This window comes from Accipiter gentilis, chromosome 23 (genome assembly GCF_929443795.1).
Source record: "Accipiter gentilis chromosome 23, bAccGen1.1, whole genome shotgun sequence".
NCBI lineage: Eukaryota > Metazoa > Chordata > Aves > Accipitriformes > Accipitridae > Astur > Astur gentilis.
Window position 1 is genome coordinate 3,005,681 of NC_064902.1, and position 20,950 is coordinate 3,026,630.

The window sequence follows — 20,950 nt, forward strand, 5'->3', positions numbered from 1 at the left end:
TGCTGTAGTTGTGATTGTGCATAACCACTACACTCAGTGAAGAGGAGGTTTTTTTATTGACCAGAACACACAGTCCTGCTTTACAGCTGCTGGAGGTATCTGCTGCACAGAACAACAACTTGTTTCCCTATATGTATAGGTTACCAGCGTTTGACTGCTTTCTTGCCTTTCATACCCACAATTTATTAAACTTCCTCACAATTCCCTTGTTGTAACAGATGCTTCTACTCCACTGTATCTAAAATATTTGGAGAAAAATAAAAATCAGGGATTATGCATGAAATTGAACACCATGACAGGATTTTTCCATATTGGTCAGCAGTACTTTGACAATTGTAATTGATCATAAAAAAGAGAGTGCTTTGCAAAAAATGCCCTACCTCCAAGGCTGTGGTGACTTAAAATGACCACACAAATGCTGGGTTTGCCATGGGAAACATGGTCCTTATCTCTCAGGTTTTGAAAGGAAAATATAGAGGTTAAAATTAGAAATAATGTCCTTCCTGTTATAGCTCCTGTTATCCTTTTTACGTGGGTATTCATGTCACCACTAAAGTACAGTGTTTGGGTCTTTTCTCCAGAGAGCAACTAAACGTAAGTATTTTCATTTTCACAGTTCCACTAGTAGTCAACCTGTGTCACAAGCATCACTCCAACAAATGGCAAGACCATACCTTTGAGATGGGTGGCTCAGAAAACTTGATTCTTTTGAAGAAAGACCAGAAAATTCTCCACAGTGACTGGCCCTTTCACTGCTCTTGTGCGAAAATCCCATACAGCGACAAACTAAATTATATAACAATATCAGTCTTCCAATAGCAAAAGTCAATTTACATAGTAGCAAGCAGCTACAAAAGATAGAATAGATGCAACTATGAAAAATCACCACCGCATCTGTAAGATTACATATTTACAGTGTATAGACATATGCAGAAAATTTAATGCTTCTCTTTAATCAGTCAGGCCTAAAACAGACTTTCTGCTGCTTTCAGTTTCAGCCAGTTTCCATAATAGTTTCAGATCTTGTTTTGGGAGCTTAATTTATTAACTGGCTTCTCTTCAAAAACCACAATGACAGCTTTTCTATTTCAACCATTTAGCTCATCCTGTGCATTCCATATTTTCTTAAAATAACCTATGTTATTAGGTATACCAGATACAAAGCAAGTGAAAAAAACCACCAACCAAACCAGATGAGGACACATACTTCAGGAGAGCAGAAAATTCTCTGGAAAACATTAGTAAGTTAAAGCAAAAAGCTCCTGAGTAATACAGTTGTTCAGGATGCAAAGAAATAGTTTCAATACTTACACAAGTATTAATGCAATTGGTTAAATTTAAACACCCTCACACTCCTTTTATTTACTCAGGGAAGATGCAGCCATTAGAGAAAAGCTAAGTGAAATCTTCTAGAGTTCTTTAAAGAAATCAGTCACTGTATTTGTTAAAATCACTTAAGTGTACTATAATGGGATTTTTCAAACCTCTGACATCTCATCAAAGGCTCTTCATGAAAATAAGTTCCCATAGAACAAAAAGAAAAGTCTTTGCATGGACTAATACGTTTAATAAATAAAAAAGGTTAGGAATAAGCAGACAGTTTTCACAAAGGAGGAATATTAATTAGGTCACCAAGCAGCTTTTGTGGGACTGGTACTGTTCAACACTTGCAAAAGTGTTCTGTAAGAAAGAGTGAACAACACTGAGTTTTCCAGTGTACTAAAATCTAAAGCAGACTTCAAGGATCTCACTGAGTGACAAGGATGAAATGAAGACACAATGTTAAGAAGTGTAAAGCAATGCATAGTCAGGAAAAATCACTTTGCTTACCCAATGACACCTTTAAAATTAGCTGTTGCCTCTGAGATAATACGTGGAACATATGCTCCTAGAGAACTATCGGAATAAGACCAACATCAAAAGGCACTCAAACCATAAAAAAGTATTATGAGAAGAATTGAGAAGAAACTAGGAGATTAGAAGATGTTCTGCTACTTAATAACACTCTCATGATGAATACTTTGGGGAACAGTGATTTCCCACTGTCCCACCTCAAAAAAACACAGATAGATTGGAAATGATAAACAGAAGGGGAGAAAAAACAATAAGGAGTGCAGAAGAGTTTTCATGTGGGATAGACTGAGAAGACAGGGATTCTTCAACCAGGAATAGTAACAATTAGAGATGGGAAGTTTGAGAGAGTTCTGTAATGTAACCGAGCAGCAGTTATATTCAAAACAATAAGGAAATACTTGCTGTGGAAGACAAAGTAAAAAATGCATTTTTTTAAATTAGAATACTTAGTAGAAGGTACACCAGTTGGTGGCTGTGAAATACAATGATCCATCTGGCAAATAGGAAGCTATGGTGGCATCCAATATGAGCTTATAACTGTCTGTAGCGCAACTTAAAACACAATTGGCCAAAATCTGTAAGGCGGCAAAACAAGGGGCAGTAGCCCCAACTTCAAGCTTGGGACCTTCATATAGGACATTAACAGACATTTCTTCACTAAGTAGTGCAGCACTGGAACAGGTTCCCAGAAAGACAGTGGGTTCTCTGTCCTTGGGTCTGCTGCACAAAGCCATGGCTGACCTCATCTAGGACCAGGAACAATCTTGCTTTGCGCAGGAGCTTAGACTAGACGATCTCCAGAAAACCTTTCCAGCCAGTGTTTCTGTGATGACTCACTCCACAAAAATTATTTTTCTACGGTCTTTGCCTAAATGATCACTACAGGTCATTATCTGAAACAGTACTTTTTGATATGACTTACATGAACGTTCTCATGTTCTCTTTCAATTGGGAAAAATATCTCAAATGAAGTTTGGCTTGCAATCCTTTATGCCAGTCCCTTTTCCTAGTAAGGCGGCCTACTTTCATCATACAGGGCTTCACGTGACTTGCTAGAGCTGCTTCTGTTGCTTTTGGTTCTGGTGACATTTTTCTTTAGCACTAATTTAGGCTTCTGTATGCTCTGCTATACCTGGGCAAGCATAAAGTTTGTACAAATAGAAGCAACACTCAGAGCAGAGACTGTGGGCATTTAGTCTCGTGAATTACAATTACCAGATAGCAAAAGCATTGTAACAAGAACACCCAGGGGTCCCTTCCGCTCTCTGATTCTGTGAGTGACTGATAAACTGAGGCGATATGTAAAGAATTTCTTTTGAGAATATTAAAATATTTTCTTTCCATTCAAAAATCTGGAACTGGAAAATTAATTTCAGTCAGAATGACTATCCATCCACATGTCAAATTAGCTGATGAGAAAAAGATTTTCATTTTTTTGCTCATCCAAAATATCACCATCACTAGAGAATGCAAGAAATCTTTCATTGTTTACCCTGTCTTAGGATAAGAAGTAAACTGTGATATTTTTATGTCAAGATTCTCTCATTAAAAGATTCCTATCTGTACCAGATAGTTATGAAATAGATCCTGTTCTCTAAGGTCTTGTGCAGGGAAAGTGGGAGAAGGTTCCAACTCACCAACTATCATAAATTTCATCATCCCTCCTTCTGGAAAACAGTCAGATAAGTGGGTTGTTTCTCCTTTAATTAGAATGTAAAGGGCAGAATTGAGAAACTGTGGCACATTTATCACTCCATATGCCAGTGTAAAAGAATGCCAAAAAGACTCAAGCATTTTAAAAGATGTGTCATATAAGTGTTTAGACTAAGCTAAACAAATATTTTCATCCTGTTTTAAATCAAAACACCTATGATCATAAAAAAGGTGGTTTTGTCCCTGTCACTTTTACCATCATTTACTTCAACAACTATGTTTTAAAGTAATTCTAGCCTGATTTTTTTTCTATCCATACAAAAGCAGTTGTCTTAAAAATATTCCCTTGGGGTTTTTTTTGTTTGTTTGTTTGTTTTTTTGGTTTTTTTGTTTTTTAAAACTAATGGCCTGTATGACTCACCATTTTTCCAATGTTTTTATCAGTCTGTCCAGGCAGTCTTTTTTTTTTTTTTTTAAACCTCTCGGTGTTTTCCAGCTACTGGTCTATTATAGCAGGCTTGAGACCCTCTTCAAAATTACTTCCACAATTTCAAAAAGATGTCTGTTTAGACATAGGTGATATAACTTTTTTTAGCATAGGAAGGGGAATTTAATAGTCTCTGTTTACTGAACAGCTCTGACTCATCTTGTCCAAGCTGTCTGTGCTCTCAGTGAGGTGGAGGCATTCTGGAGGGCGGAGGGGGAGAAGGAAAAAAAAAAAACCAAAAAAACCAAAAAACAGTGTGTGCAAGAGAGCAATGAAAAGCAACTGTGATCATGTCATTAGAGATTGTATTCCAAATTATACACAATGGGGAACTGAATTAAGATCTTAAATACCCAGTGTTGTGTTATATTTTCCATGTTCAAAGAGCAAAACCATGTGCTGACATCCTAATTGGTACTTTATAAAGGAAATACGCAAAGGAAAAACAGCATCACTTAGATAAGAAGCAAAACACTCATTCTGCATCTTCTCACAGGCCTGTCTCCAAGCAGCATATTTGTGTTTCAAAATATGGCATACAAAATTCACAGCTACTTATATCACCCTTTTTTTTGGTTTTGCTTGAAATTTTGATAGAATTTAATTTGATTATCTCTAGCAGGTAAAAATCCAAATGCATGCTTGATTCTGTTGCTCTAAATACTCTTAAATCCAAATACCTAATTTCTTCTATACCTACATCCTTCACAAAAGTCAGTACACCTACATAGGAACTTGGCTAAAAGTGATTTGTAATACTTTCTTTCAGAATTGTGACTGGTCCCCTTCAAAAAGTAACAAGGATTTGTCTTCTAAGGTTTAACTGTTACAAGCAATTCTGTAAAACTCTTGCAAACATCTCAGCACTGCATGCAGTATTGGCAGAGTCTTCAGAACTAACTTTTCACTGTCAATCACATGGCTTGTCAGATGAAAGTGAACCTATTGTTTCCATCCCATCTCATCCAGTTCATTGCAAAAGGCTGCTGTTTAGCTTTCCTAAGTTATTTCCGCATCTAATGTCAGAATGAAACAGCAGGTTTTTGAAGTGCCCTGCAAAGGAGACTGATTTTGAAATTAAAGATTACCTTGTTAGACAATACCTTGTTAGACCCATTTAGTTTTTCATAGAGCACCAGAAAGACCTAGAGTTCTGTATCTTCCTCCTTCTCTTGATGAGTCACTGCTTGTGACACCGAGACACTGTGCAGACTTAGTGTCTTTATGAAGATTAAGTAGTCTTATGAAATGCAATTAGAATGAATTTGTACTTGTTAATTTGTAATTACATTCAGAACAAACTTTACATTAACAGCAAAATTAGAATCTAACAATAAGGAAATACAGTCTGCCAGGTTATATCTGTCCTGTTCATTTCCCTATAGCAGTGGGCAGAGATTCAAAAGACAGCATTCCCTTCTGATTTCAGCAGTAATCAATTTATGGCCTGAAGCAAAAAATGGTAGCATGCAGCCAGGTACTAGGGCTGTCTCAAAAAATACACGGATATGTGGCTCATACAGTTACTGAATCAGATGCATCTCACTGGCTCCACTGAAGAGTGTTTCTGGATAATCTAAAGTAAGCAAAAGAGTTTTGAACAGGAAGAGTTCTGGGAAGAACAAAAACTCCTGTTTAGTGTTCGTTAGATGAGAAAAGAACATGGTAATAGAAAAGTTGAGGTTTGGGTACTAACCTACAGAATGCACTGCTCAGGCAAGGACAGACATGCAATCCAGCCAGCCCTCCACCCATGAATTTCTCATAAATTGATCTTAAATATCTAGACTAAGATTTATTTTTGCTGTTTTGTAGTACTTCTTGTACCTCAGTCAACTAACGCTTAGCATTCACCTTACCTAATTTTCTTTGGAAGGCATAACTAAAAAGCATAACTATTTACAGTCAATATGAGGTACCGCTCTTTTATTGCAACTTCTACTTTTTTTACTTGATTATGTTCACCATTCAGGCAAAAAAACCCACATCAATTTCTTTGGACTTTCCTTTAAGGAAAGGTTCACACCAGAAAGCTCTAGCTTGGCTGTTCTGTGGCATGCTCTATGTTTCTACAGGACACATTGCTACGGGACTGCAAATGCTTACTTACATCCATGCCTCTAGCACAGATTAGGCACACAGGCAAAAGACAATACTTCCTTGGTTCTCCAAAACAGGTCACTCAATACTAAAAGAAGCATTCAAAACACTCTTTTTTGTCTGATATTTTTAACCATATGGAAACAATGAATGCCAATTACTATGCCCAGCACACTGTTTTTTAAGGTAAGCTATTTAATTACAATTTCCTCAGGAGCTCTGCACTACACTGTAATTCAACAGTGAAATGCATATGTATGCAGTAAAATACCAGGCATTTTGCACATGAAAGTTTCACTTATTTCACATACAGAGAGAAATATTCAATGTCTCCACATGGCTATGTTCACTATGACTGCAAATTATATGCAAAAAGTGGGGATATGCAAAAAAAGAAGTAGTGGCTGCAGGCAGACAGCTCGCTCAAAAGGAGCAAAAACTCTGAGCAGCCCATTTGAGAAAAAAAATTTGGTGCTCTCACTTTTGCAGGTCAGTGACCTAGCAGATGCTACATTCATGACCTGCAAGAAGGCGGCAGTCAGTCACTTTGAAATGCATACAAAGAAACTTCTTAAGCTATTTAATGTCTATCAACAATGACACTCAAAAGAAAAGCAGTGGAAGAGCATTTCAGGACTGTTAAGAGCAAGTTTTAAATTAGACATGGTCAGAAATTTGCTAAAACAAACTCATTAGTCTGTTAGTTATAACTGACAGTTGGCTACAGTGTGAAATCCACTGCTTTAAGTCCTTGTTCTGTCATTCTCCTATATTCCAAGGTAAAAGCCTAGCCGATGGCCTGCTCTGTGGCCAGCTCTTTCCTAATGCACGCATTTCATCTTGTGCAAATATTCACGATTCATACAAAGATTTTCTAAGCATGGATTTCAGGTACTTAGAATCTTGGCAATATAAATACTTACACTTACTTATACAGCTCCAAAAAGGACAGCTGTATGGAAAGCTCTCTCAAAACTAGACAAGATCTCAGCCATAAAGGCACTCGTTTAGTATAATGGGAGACGCCTGTTTCTGGAGGGAACACAGGTCTTAATATTTCAGGTTACTTACTGCATTAATATTTTCTTACTCTTCTCAAAAGTGTTTTTAAAAGTCTTGGTATCATCCCAATGAAGAACAGGGATATTTTTAATTTTTTTCCTCTAAAATTTTGTAGAATGAAAAGTGTTTCTGTGACCAACTTTTAATATACCCAATTTGTGGTTATGCACATGCAAGAGTCTTGTTGGCTCACACTCATATGTGGTAAGGAGAACATTACAACTGCTAAAGGTTACAGACAGTATTAAATAAGAATGAAAGGTACTCCTGAACTTATCAAAACAGAACTGATCATATTATATGAACTAATTATCATCAATTTTAATGCCTCAGAATCTTTGGATCTAATCCAAGTTTTCCCACACAGACATTTCAAGCATGTTTGACGTATCTAGAAAGAGTTGACAGAGATATCAGTCTCTTATTTCACTCAGAAGTGAAGGCAAACATATCTTCATTTTCTTTATTATCTTGCAGTAGTTTGGAGTCTGTTCCAATCTTCCCCAAAGAAACTATAATATTTACCTAGAGCCTGTACCAAGTATGCAAAACACTATTTCTGTTAAACTACTTGTTTACTAAGAGAAACTTACAGCATGCTCATCTTCAAACACTCAGTTTTACTTTCATATCCATTACATTTTAAGTGTGTCTATGCCCTGTTCCAACACCTTATGATTCAGGTTTACCAGGTAGTCTTTATGGTCTTTTTCCTTAGATTTTATAGAGTGGCCAGAGTTCTGCTTGAATTTCTACAGCATTGGGTTTTGTTTCACACTAGTTATAAGCAGTTGAGTATCACCTGCTTACCAAAACATTTACTGTTGCCTACTGATCTCTGTAGTCTGGGATACAGGTTTGTAAACCCCTATAGGAATGCACAAAAAATTCCTACAGAAAACAGGTTAGTTACTTGAAACATTTCAAGGGAATTTTTTTTCTATTTTGCCTTACAGTACTGTCTCACCACAGCATACTTGGAAAAATAATGAAAGCGTTGTGTGGACACATATTTAGCCAATGGTCACAAGAGCATTCCAGACGCCTTTAGAAGGCCTTGAACAGAATAAACAAGAAGACAAAAAAAAAGAAAAAAAAAAAAAGATGCCAATTAGAACACCACAGGTGTGCATTCCATGATAAAGGGAACTTGGCACAAAAAAGCCCAATTTGGCAGTTTATCTTAACCAATTAGACTGAGACAAGTTTCACATGTTTTAGTTCATATAACCAATTATGTTTTATGTTTATGTGCGTGTACAGTGTTGATATAACCAATCATTAAGTGTAACTAGGCGCATGGACAGTGCGTGAATAATGTGTGTCACCAATAGTAAAGTAGCTAAACACATGTACGGATGTAACCAACGTATAAAAATGATGTCTGATGCTCTAGTAAAGGGTCTTCAACTATGAACATATTGATCTGTCGTCGAGTCCATGATTATGCTCCCGCAGCGTTGCACAGTGGAAAGTACATTTACTCTAGCATGCAAGGCATTTTTAATGCTTTTTACAGTCTGACACATCAAATGAGATAAATTAAATACATGCCAAGCATCAGCAGAAAAAAACCACAAGTGACAAACACAGAAGAGGAGGATGGAAAAAGCACTGGGGTTTCAAGAACATGGTTGTGGGTTTTCAGACACAATGCTACTTGAATGAATTTATTAAGCCAAGAACCCTCTTCATGCTAAGAAGTTCTTAAGTACCAATCCCTTTTTTGAATGCTGTACAAGGTAACTTGTCTTTGGCCAAACCTTTCAGTGCCACACCATGCAAAACAAAGCACTGTTTGCAGGCCAGTTGTTTACATCGAGTTAGAGAATGCATTCTCTAATGAAAGAGCATTTTATTGCAATACATTGTTTGGACTAATGACTCAGGAAAGTAAAGCTATTATTTCCACTGCCCTTCATATCCGGGGCAAACAAAAGCCAGGTGTTATGGACATTGCCCAGCATTCCTGTTTGAAACGGAAAAGCAACTTCTTGTTGAAGGTCATATATTAAGGATAGTTTTACAAACCGAGTTCTAAGAGTTACTCAGACCAGGCACATCATCCTACTGTATACATCAGAATTCCTAGTAAGTAATGGCGCTGAAAACAGCCTCATCCGAAAAAACCCATGCTCCTGCCTTATTTAAAACCCATTTATCCACTCTTAAAAGGAATACATACTTTCAAATGATGCATGAGCACATTTACCAACATAGTATAACCAGCATGCCTCTGTATGTTGATATAGTATTTAGTATTGTCTGAAGCTTATACACAGAAGTCAAGGAGAAAACAAACACTTGGTTTCTAATATACAGTAACATTTGTCCTATTTAAAGGAACTTCCATGCTAGTAACTTAATATTGTAGATAAATTATTCATAGTAAATTTGAAATTTTCTAACACAAGTGATTTTAAAACCCAACCCTGATGTATCCTGTAACAGATACATGTTTCTAGTTATTAAAAAATTTAGGCTTTACAGTTTGGCTTTGTGTTTAGGCTTTTCTTTCCTGGAAAGTTTTAGTGTGGACAGAGAAGTCTTTACATCTACACAAGCTGGATATGATACCAGGATGAATTACCAGAAAGCATTCTTCAAATATTTTTAAAGAGAAATTATAGAGTCTTACCTGTTAATAAGATTAAAATACAAATAAAAGAATGAAAATTTAATTTTTAATAGAAAATCTGCCTTCATTTTCACATTCTAAGGAGAAAAGAGACAGAAAAACAGAACTTCTGGATTACCCAACAAGGAACAGATAATTTCCCCTTAAAATTGCAGTGCCACTTTTAAATTGTGTGTTTAAAATTGCATTTTTTAAAATCCAAATTAAAAGTGTTTTAAGACGGGAGCACTAATTTCATTCATTAAGTAATGAATTAGCTTAAATACAAAGTCCATTAAAATGTAGATGGTGGTCCAGTTGGGGAAAGCAAGATATAGAAAGTAATGGAAGTAAAATGGAGACAAAAGGAAAAGCTCCACCATAACAAATAGGATATTATACTTCTATTATCCAAAGTACTCTACCCTCACCACTCATAAATGGTAAGGAGAGTCAAAATAAAGTCTGGTTTTTTGTATTAACATAAGTTATTCAGCTCCTGCATGCAGTCATAAATTATGGTCCTCATAAATGCTATACACAACCAAAGAATTAAACTGTCAGGATGACATTAAAAGCAGTCATGAATACATCTCAGACTGAGGAATTCTTCTGTATGACTTAAGACTATTACAGAGCTATGTGAGAGCTCAGAAAAAAAATAGCAGGGTTTTTTTGAGTTATACTAATTTATAAATTTCATTTAAAATATCTAAATAAGAAATAACCTATACATTTCTTTGTAAACATGAGCATCTTCACAAGATTAGGACTGTTACAGACATAAATGAAACCCTAGACTGATTTGTAATTCTCTTCTAGAGTAAGCAAAAAAACCCTCCTTGCTGCCCTGAAAGAGGAAGACTGCTTTTCTCTCCCATCTCTACTGCTTTCCTAGCTCCCAAATACATTCAGCTGTTGCTTGCCTGAGGGCTGTCTGATGCTTGTCTGCTGATGGAAGTAGTGACAGCTGAATTCAGAGCATGGTGTTTGCCAGGTGATAGAGCTGACTCAGCCTACCTTGCCTCCAGGCAACCCCAAGAGCTGGTCTGGAGAGGGGAAGAGAGCTGTAGGATCATGGGGATGAATGAATGAGAATGAACAAGCCACAAGACCTACCTTCAGTAAGCAGAAAGCTGTTAATCCAGTGCATCTCCATCATCAAATTATAGCCCTGTTCAATATTTCCTCTTACATGTTGACGAAATTTGTCCTACTATATATAATTTATACCGTGTGTATGTATCAAACTGGAGACTAACAAATACTAAAAACCTTGTCTTCCCTCAGTTTCTGAAAGGTTAACCAGACATTATTTTTGTCACCTTGGATGTACTGTAATGCTGAAGTTGTTAATAATAACTTTCAACACAAGCTGTAATTTTGGCAACTTTTGGCATTTATATTAAACTTTAGAAATGGTATTAACAAAAACATCATTCTTCATTTATCAGAGATGCCCGTGTTTCCACTTACTTCTATTTGAAGTTCTAGCTTTCTGCTGTTTTCAAGCCCTTTGCCTTTTGGCTTTATCAGGTTCATCGTCCATTGATGTTGTTCTGCAGAGAGGCATATGAGAAAGGACTGAGATTTTCCTTGCATGTTTTGTTGTACAAGACTGGCAGACGTACAACTTAGTTCACTAGAAAAGCCTACTACTCATAAGCACTTTGAGTTAATCTTTCAACAAGGACTAGTTTCTTCTCTCAACTAAAAAAAGCATGAGTGCAAGAAGAAAACAAAGTGATCGCCTTATTCTTCCTTTGGACGTCAAGGCTCGGTCTCCAACAAATACATTGAAAGAGTAAGTCTGACTTGTTAAAACAAAACAAACCCCACAAACAAAAAAACAACCACCACCAAATGGTCTTTTTCTAATTCTCTGCAAAAAAACCTCTTGCCAACACCTCACTATTTAAATATATGGTTGATGCTGTAACCTTGCTGAGTCAGACACACTGCCACTGCCATAACCTCAGCTGCTTGGCACACTCAGCAGTGAGGTCAGACAAGCTTTGCAATTCCAGAAACTTCTGCCAAGAAACAAGCAAGGGCACCTTAATAAAGGGCATTGTAATGACTAACAGGAGGTATGTTCTCTTATTGCTTATATATAAGCTGTCTCAGAATCCGTATTCTCCACGTCCATTCATTCATTTTTTTTTTAAACTTACCTCTTGCTTTTAACTTGTGTTTGTCTTTAAGGATTCAGTATAATCTATATACCATGGAAGCTCTTCCAGACTGTATATGTTGCTATAGGAACAGATTATTTCACTTACACAGCTCTCTTAGATGGTCAAATTGGGTAAATGCAGAAATCAACAACTGCAAAACTGATTACTTTTTTCGAGTTCATTTTGAGCATACCAAATTTTAAGAGAAATGAATCAGCAAGACATTTGCCAACTGAATGCAAGAGTCAGCTCTGAAGACAACTTTAATGGGCATCTTCAATAATATCTTTAAATAAACTATATAACATATTCACTCGAAATCTGCTTGCTACTCAGTATATTATTTCTGGAGTGATTTCTCACTAGAAAATAATCTTACAGGACAAGGTTATGTTTTGCAGTTATTGAAGAAAAATTCACAGTATTTCAGTAACAATATACAATGCATAGGCATGAGAAAAAATAATCTTTTTTCATGTCAGTCAAGATAGATAAAGTGAATGCATGCGTATATGTAAGTGACATGGTGATGTATTGCAGTGCAGGCACAGCAGCACAAATCCCGTTTTTGGTTCATACTGAACTCCAGGCCATAAAGTCACTTCCATGTGCACATGGGTTACACATATCAGTGAAGAATATATTTGTAGGCAGTAAAAAGAAAGTTTTAATGAAGTTACACAATAACTTTTTGAATAAAAGGAAACAAATGAGATTCAGAATGATATCAGATTCTGAATTTGAACAGTTTGGGTTTTTTTGTTGTTTTATTTTTTAAAAACAAAGGATAGGACTGTTTGTAGAAAGCTAGACTAAGAGAATATACATTTGTCTCAACTTCTTAGCACTCAATACATTTGATCACCACAAATACCCTGTTAAAATTGAGGAAAGGAAACTTTAGGAGGATAACCATTTTAATTATTAAATCATGTGCTGTAATAAGAGTTACATGGACTGACCACAAGGAAAAAGGCCAAAATTATATTTCTGTTGTAGGTAAGAAAAAAAACCTTCAGGTAGTCATCATATGTGATATTGTTCAAGTATAGTAAATACAGCATTGACACATTGACATTTAAACTGGGGGCAGGCGAGAATTGCTGTCATTATTCCATGGCCAGAAAACTACAACAATCTGGAATTCCATGGAAAATGTCTTAATCTATAAGCAAATAACTTTTTGGAGTTCTGTGATGCTAAAGGTTATAGACATTGTTTCATACGCAAGATCTATAAAGTCAGGATTAAAACCTGTAACTGAAAAATACCCACAAACAAAAAGGCTACGTTTCTATAACATAACACGCAGACAATAACCACCATAACCTCTCTTATACATTTGAAATATTTTATGTTAATCAATGGTATATCTAGATAATACTGTGGTATATTTTTGGCTAAAAGAACTTTAGATTTCTGAGTATTTTTTCATAGTGCAAGTGTTATTCATTTATTCATAAGCAGGTCACTATGAACCTTATGTAAAATGGCTTCCTGTTGTCATTTACTACCCTGATTCCTGACAATTATCCTGAGTAAAGGCATGAGAAACCTCAGGAATATTCCACCTGGACTTTGTATCTCACCTTTCTGAAGGTATTTACAGTTACTAGAAAGCAGAGTGTAACATTTACATCAGACCAAAGAGAAGGTGGAGAAGAGCCAAAATTGCTTTTATGCACAGAACTGCAGCTGACCATTTCTTTTGCCTTCCCTTCTATATTAGCAAACTGACCAGTGGGGATGGAGCCTAGAAAACATGGGGCCAACAGATCAAGTGGTGATGCTTCATCCTGGGGAATGCCAGACTCACCCCTAAGCAATCTGCATGGAGTCTCTGGGTCACCTTGTGCAGTGCAGAAGCCCTCAAAGCGAGTGGGAGGTCAGGCTGGATTTATCAGAGCTTGGAGAAAGTGGAAGGGGAAAAAAATATTGAGTGTTATATTCTGAAGGGGAAACTGAAGTTTGCAATAAAGATGAAGGGTGGGTGATGGTACACTGAAGGAAGAGGATGAGAAAGAAAGGGGGGTGTAGGGAATAAAGGAAGGTGCTGAAATAAACCACTGGCAACCTGATGTAATGAAAAGTACCCCAAGAAAGATATGTATATGAACAATCTCAGACATTTGATTGAATTAAAGATGGATGTTCTTCCATGAGTAAATTTTTGACAGGAATAGCGTTTGTGTCTGAATCCCAAAATCACTTTTTGGTACCTGCAGAATACACAAGACTTGAATTTTTTGATGTTTGAAAAAAAAAAAAGTGAATCTGTGACTGCATTTTCAATTCTAGTTATGCTGCAGATGCTCAAGTTCTGCAGCACTTAGGCTAACTCACTTCAGTATACAACAAGTATTCTTTCTTACACATTACTTTATTGTTCTTCATCCTAGAACTGCATTAAGGATATGACTCACTCAATAATGAGCTGTCTCACAGGTGTTTCACACATTGTAGTAACTTTCTAGCAGGTTAGGTTTTACCTGTATGTCCACAGGGTATGTCACAGGCAGAAAAACTTTTGTTGTGCACAACCAGAGGCAGTGTAAACACTTGAACTCACACTCTGCTCCTCCGCATGTCTTACTATTGCAGGCAGGACAAGCTCTCAGCTATGTGGAGCTGATGACATGCATCTGCTCAGATTAGACCTCTAGAGAAGCCATGCTGTAGGCCAGCAGAAATTTCCATAATACATTAAGAGTCTTCTGCTGAAGAATACCCTAATATAACTTCTTCTGCTTCTCCTGTGGGAAACATCTTTTGGTATTTTGCAGCTCTATTTTTCCCCAATGCTCTCTGTAAATGAAAAAATCATTTGCCTCATGATTCATTTTTTGTCTGAGAATCTCTGCACATGTCACCATGTAAAAAAAGCACTCAGTGCCAAGCTGTGAAGTATCCTGCATTGCCAATGTGCTTTTGTTATTTGGTTACTTAAGCAACATACTATTTTTTTAAACCCGAAAATGAAACCTTCACAAGTCACAGAGGGCTTTAAAATCTAACTCTAAGATAGTCATAAGTGTCAGTCTATTGCTATTAGGGAAGAAAACAGTATTTTATTTTTTTTTATAGTTCCCAGAAAGTCAACAGGAACACTTGACATTGATTCTAGCTCTGGAATGGAGGAGTCTTAAAAAAAGTGAGATCTGAGCCAGCTTAATTGGCTTGAATTCTTTACAAGTCTGGATTAAAGTGGGTGAACTACTCAGTCAATACAGTATTTTGGGAGGCTGTGCATTTTATTCTGAAAGCATGAGTTTTAAGCAATGACATTTCAATTCTCTTGGAAGACAGCAGAAAAATAGATCTGAGAATTAAGCCTCCTACGTGGCCAGAGACCAGCAACAGAATGCATGAAGTAGCTGCACTAATTTCTTCTGTGCTTCTACCAATGAACTGCTGCATTCACCTTGAGAAATAAATCCCAAGATGGCTTGTTATCAGACAATTTTAATATTCAGGCTGATAATAGTAGTAAAAATGTACACGCTTTATAGGAATACTCTTTCTGTAGCTATATACAAATATCAAGAACTAGTTATGAGCTGGACAGAGTTCACACAGCCAAACATGGTTACTTCTCATGTGAAATGTACTCCAGTCACTGGTCAAACAGTAACAGTGTCAGTTCCCTTTAATGACCCAGTATATGTATACATACACATACATAGAGAGGATTCTCCTTGTTCTACTTTTTAAATTCAGGGTACCTGTAAAGATGAAAGATGTCTTTTACTTAACTCGGGAATCTTTATCTCCTTAGTAATATGTAATTAAGTCTCCCAAAAATAGCTACTCTATAGACTTGGTAGCAGCATATTGAAATACAAACCTTAAAAAAAGCATTTACCCCTAAGCAGCCTAATATAAGTATAAAGAAAGGAATCTAGTCCTGACCAGATCTTTAAAAACTGCTCTCCAAAATTCAAGAATATCAGAATATAACATCAAATTTGTACATACATTGGCTACATAATGACTTACACTGAAAAAAGGTTAACAGGAATTTCAATAGGTTGAACTCAAAACAAAGTATCAAAGGTTTGTGGCCCATATATGCATAGAATAATTAGGTCACATGAAGTTCACAAAGCCCCATATAGTTGAATTCTGTGGTAAGGAGTTAGCAGAGCTGTACATCCCCTCCCAAAGGCTACAGAAGGAGCCTCAATTTCCTTAAAGATCAATACACATCTAAATCCTGAAGTGATAAGAGCAGAGTGACCCTTTCAAGAACTGCTGTCACACATCTTTTTAGTTTTACTGAAGCTTACCTACATCATTAGGACAACAGACTGTTTCTAACAAGAAAGTCAAATACATGCATTCTTCTATGGAGAAACATTTGTTATTCTCATTTACTATGAGGATAAGATAAACAGCTAGTTCAGGAACCATCTGAATTTTAACTGTGTTTTAAGACATCACCAATTAGAACCCAAGAAGAGCACTAAAAATACCCAGACATGCAGCTGACATATCTCCCCGATTCAACGTGGGAGCCTTCTGTGCTAACTTAGAAGCAGTGACTAACACAACTACTTTCCGTGTGTGCTCTTCCATGAACACCGTCATGTACAAAAACTATTTTTTCCTAAATAAGATGGAAAACTAAGACAAGTAGATTTCCCCCACCCCTCCCCCCAAAACAAGTAATTGCTAGGTCATTCAGGAATTCAGCAAACAGAACAAACATCCAAAACTTAATATATCCAGAGAGCAGTAGTTTCAAGTTGCTGGGAAAACAACTCTTCTGATCTGCAAATGACTTTAAGCAAAAGCTTTCTTGCATTTCCAGGCTTCCGGTAAAAGTCTGTGTTTTGGCTCTGACAGAACAGAAAGTGAAAGAAGCAGTAGTCCAGGAAGTAAACAAAAAAAAATACTGAACATTTCAGGAACACTACCAAGTCATAAAGAATGGAACTTTTTGCTCATGCATCATACAACACTTCAATATTATTGTTACTTCAGATTAAACTGAAATATGACCTCAACACTTAAGAGGTTTTACTGGACACAGCATTCATATGCCTGTATTGTTCAATTACTCTTCAGTGTTCTCTAGTTCTAGAGCTACCTACACTCACAGACAATAGCTAAAAATCTCCATCTAGAGAAAACTCTGGAGGAATCAAAATATACCACAAGCAAGCTATCCTTTTTTGTTTCTTACAGCGAGATTTGTTAGAATAGTATGACACTATTTTTACAATTTTTATTAACACATAAAAGAAGGGAATCAGAAGAACATACCAACCTGTTAAACAATTTTCAGACACTCAGATATGTAGATAGAACAAAGAGACACATTAGAAGCAGAGAATTAATTACAAATTAATGGGGAAAACTATTTAAAGGAAATCAAGGTACCATTCTAGTAGGAAAAGGTACCTAATAATCTTGTGAAAAATTTGCTTGTAAATCCATTATTTGTTTAGCTAAGAGCTGTCTTGGAAAGAATGAAACAGGAATGGATCATATAAAGTACATGTAGGATGAAAAAAGCTAAATAATCCAGTTTGTTGTTTGTGGTTTTTTTTTTTAAATTACAGCTTTTTTAATAACCTGCATATAAGTAAACATGAATTACATTACAGAAAATGTCAGAAAGAGTATTTTATGTGCATCTGAATAGACCAAGGTGATGTGCATCCTGATCCTTCACACAGTTGTCAGAATTTCTGATTCTCTGATACCAAGTATGGATTCCTACTAATCCTAAACATCAGGGCAAGTAGAGCTTCATGCAAGTGGTACTCCAAGCAATCAAGTTCAAAAGCAGTGGCTTTAATGCTGAGAAAAGTTTTAAAAACACTCCAAGCTCCTTTAATAATCTTTTATTTAGCTTTTGAAATTAATTGCTTATCCACACTTTGCTGCTTCTTACTGGATTTCATCATTTTCAGCCTTTGGAACACAGAATTTTTGCAAAATAAACAAATGTTTAAGGACTAGAAGTAAGCTAAACTTCACTGATAACAGACCGTTCAGCTTTATGTGCCTCCATCTAGACAGTAGCTCAGTGGAGTTTGTACATGAACCACAGTCATGTCAGTCAGAAAAGAATAACCATAACCCTTCAATTTAGAGAAATTCTGACAATTAGGAATTACTTTTCCTCAGTTTTAGTACCTGAAAAAGGATATATTTAATGTTGCTTTCTCCACAGCTGCATATTTGCATTCAGACAAGTTAACCTTAAGAAAACTGGACAGTGATTTACCCTCCCTAGTTATACACGGGCTACACTATTAGGACAAATTTCAGATCTTCTTGTGCAAGGTGTATTTCTCTCCCAATGAAACTTTGCTCCCTGCTATACATCATTTACTGCTTTGTCTTAAGATAATTCTAAATGTGTGAAGCAATATTCCTTTTACCATTTCCTGGGGGAAGCTAGCAGACCTATAATTAAATAATTTATCCTGAAATGCATATTCAACTCTTCCATTTTTAATTTCAATTCATCATTGCTAAGCAAACCAATCACCTACTTAAATTAAAATCATATCTGTCCATATCATTTGATACCATTTCCTTCAAAAAAACACTAAAGAGATTTTGTGAAACATTCCGAGTATAAAACTGTACCAGATAACACTCCCATCTACAACATCTCAAAGATGAGGGATGAATTCTTAAAATTAAGATTCTTAGGGAATTATCATTTTTAATGTAATGAAAAGGTTTTTCCAGATTTAAGAATCTGTTATTTCTATTATTGGCTATGACACTAGCACTTAAGATGAAAGATTTTACCAATTATACCATTCATTTCTTTCTTTAGCATTTCACATACGTGCAAGAGTTTAGTTTTATCAGCTTATAACAAATTCTTCAAGGAAATTAAACAGTAATGACCTATTTTGTTTTGAAATAAGAAACACTCAAAATCCAAAGGATTTTTTACACACAACATATGCATAAACAAAGAGAAACAGCAAAGTGATTATTGAGAATCTCAAAGTGCTAACAAGGCCAAAACCAAGAACATCTAATAACTTATCCACTGGCCGCAACAAATCTTATACATATAAAAAACCCAAACTGCTTTAATAGCCACACTGGGTGGTTCAGTGATCTATATCCAGAAACTACTGTTGCAGCACCAAGATATTTAAAAGGTAAATAAATTCCAGTAAATCATAGAAACATAATACTCTAAGAAAAATGGCAATAGTCCAATTCAACTTTTGTAAGCATTAGCAAATACTGACATGGGTGACTTTCAGCACCGAAGTATCACCTACTCACAGACGGTTAACCAGCTGAATTGAACAATGAGCAAACCCAGGCACAGATACTTATACACCTGGCTAAAAAAACACCTATTACACATGGGTTAAGGAGAGGGTGTGTTCACAGCAAACTCTGTGCTCTTAAATACCCATAGTTTTAAAAGAATAAGAACTACATCCAGAGAAGAGGAGCACTTTCAAAGAAGAGTTTCAGATAGATTCTGTCTGGGACTTCAAAACTGCTAACAATTCAATTGTAGAAAAGTCTAGGTTGGAAGGGACACCTGGAGATCATTTGGTACAACTTTTGATTGACAGCAGGGCCTTCAGTTAAGTTTTGTGAGGCTCTGTCAAGTCAAGTCTTAAATATTCCCAGCAAGGGAGATTCCACCATTTCTCTGGACAAGGTATTCCAGTGTTTAATAGCTCTTATGGTGAAGGTTTGGGGTTTTTTGTGTTCCTCCCCCCCCCCCCCCCCCCCTTATATCCAGCCTGAAGCTGATTGTGTCTGTTGCCTCTTGTTCTGTCACCTTGTGAAGAGAGAGCATCTCCATCTTCTAGCTATTGGAAGACTATAGTCAGATCCTCTCTATTCTCTAGGCTGAACAAACCCAATTCTTCATTTTCTTTCAACCTTTCCTCATATGCCATGTTCTCTAGCTGTCTTGGTTGCCTTCTGCTAGACCCTCTCCAGTTTTTCAATGCATCTTGTGAACTGAGGAACTAGAACTGGACACCATATTCCAGATGTGGTGTGACAAGCATCAGGCAGAGTGGAATAATTACATCCCTGATTTGCTGGCTAAATACCTGCTGGCACAGACTAAGACACAGTCTGCCTTCATTGCTGCAAGGGCACACTGCTGTTCATTTTAGCTTGCGATCCACCGCAACACCGAGGGCCTTAGCAGCAGAGCTACACCTGGTCAGGCAGAACCCTGCCTGCACTGCTGCCTTGGCTTATTCTGTCCCAGGTGCAGGGCTCTATATTTCTCTGTTGAACTTCATACAATTCTTGTTGGACCTATCTTCCAATTAATTGAGATCTCTCTCAGTGATCAATTTTCTTCCTGGTACATCTTTTCCTTGTCCAGTTTAGAGTAATTTGTTAACTGCATAACTATGCATTCAGTACAGTCATCCAGATTGTTTATAAAGCTATTGAATGATATTGGACTCCATTTTGTCCCCTGAAGAACTGTACTTGTGACCAGCTGCTGGTTCAGCTTTGAGTCACTAACTACTACCCTTCAAGCTTAGCAGGTCAGACAGTTTTCCACCTCTGCTCCAGTCCATCTCTTACCAGTTTGTCAACAAGGACGTTGTGGCAGCCAAAGTGAATGCATCCATTCAGGACATACACAAAATATACAAAACATTTATGAATAACTAATTAAGTTCATTCTATAGCATACTTAGGGCAAAGTCAAATTAATTTGAAGTTTTGAACTTCTACTTAAAAGGAAAGAGAAACACCTTTTTAACAGAAATTAAAATTCACCTGTTTCTCTTTTCTATTTATCCAATTATAAGTGCACTGAAGTTTAAGATACTGTGTTCTGCAAAAGCCTTCAAAGATTGTGTAACTACAAGAGATCCAAAAGAAAAATAATCACCACAAAAAAAGATCTAATTTATAATTGCTGCTCTGCAAAGTAGTTCAAATCCTCTGAGGTTCTTCTAAATGAGGAAAACAAAGCCTTACGGAATTAAATGCAGAATAAGAAAGTAAATATAACCACTACTCAGG

General features: G+C 36.5%; 1 long non-coding RNA gene across 3 annotated transcripts in view; it reads right to left on the reverse strand.

Moving 5' to 3' along the window:
- The window catches only part of LOC126049799 (uncharacterized), a 60,925-nt gene that overhangs the window by 38,302 nt on the left and 1,673 nt on the right, over window positions 1–20,950 (reverse strand). For 2 of the 3 annotated variants that reach the window (XR_007509308.1, XR_007509307.1), the window contains exons 1-2: window positions 13,689–16,779; window positions 11,250–11,332 (exon numbers count right to left, since the gene is read on the reverse strand). This is a non-coding gene — a long non-coding RNA (uncharacterized LOC126049799). Of the gene's footprint in view, window positions 1–11,249; window positions 11,333–13,688; window positions 16,780–20,950 lie in introns of those variants that run through there. The other variant, XR_007509309.1, reaches the window with a different exon arrangement.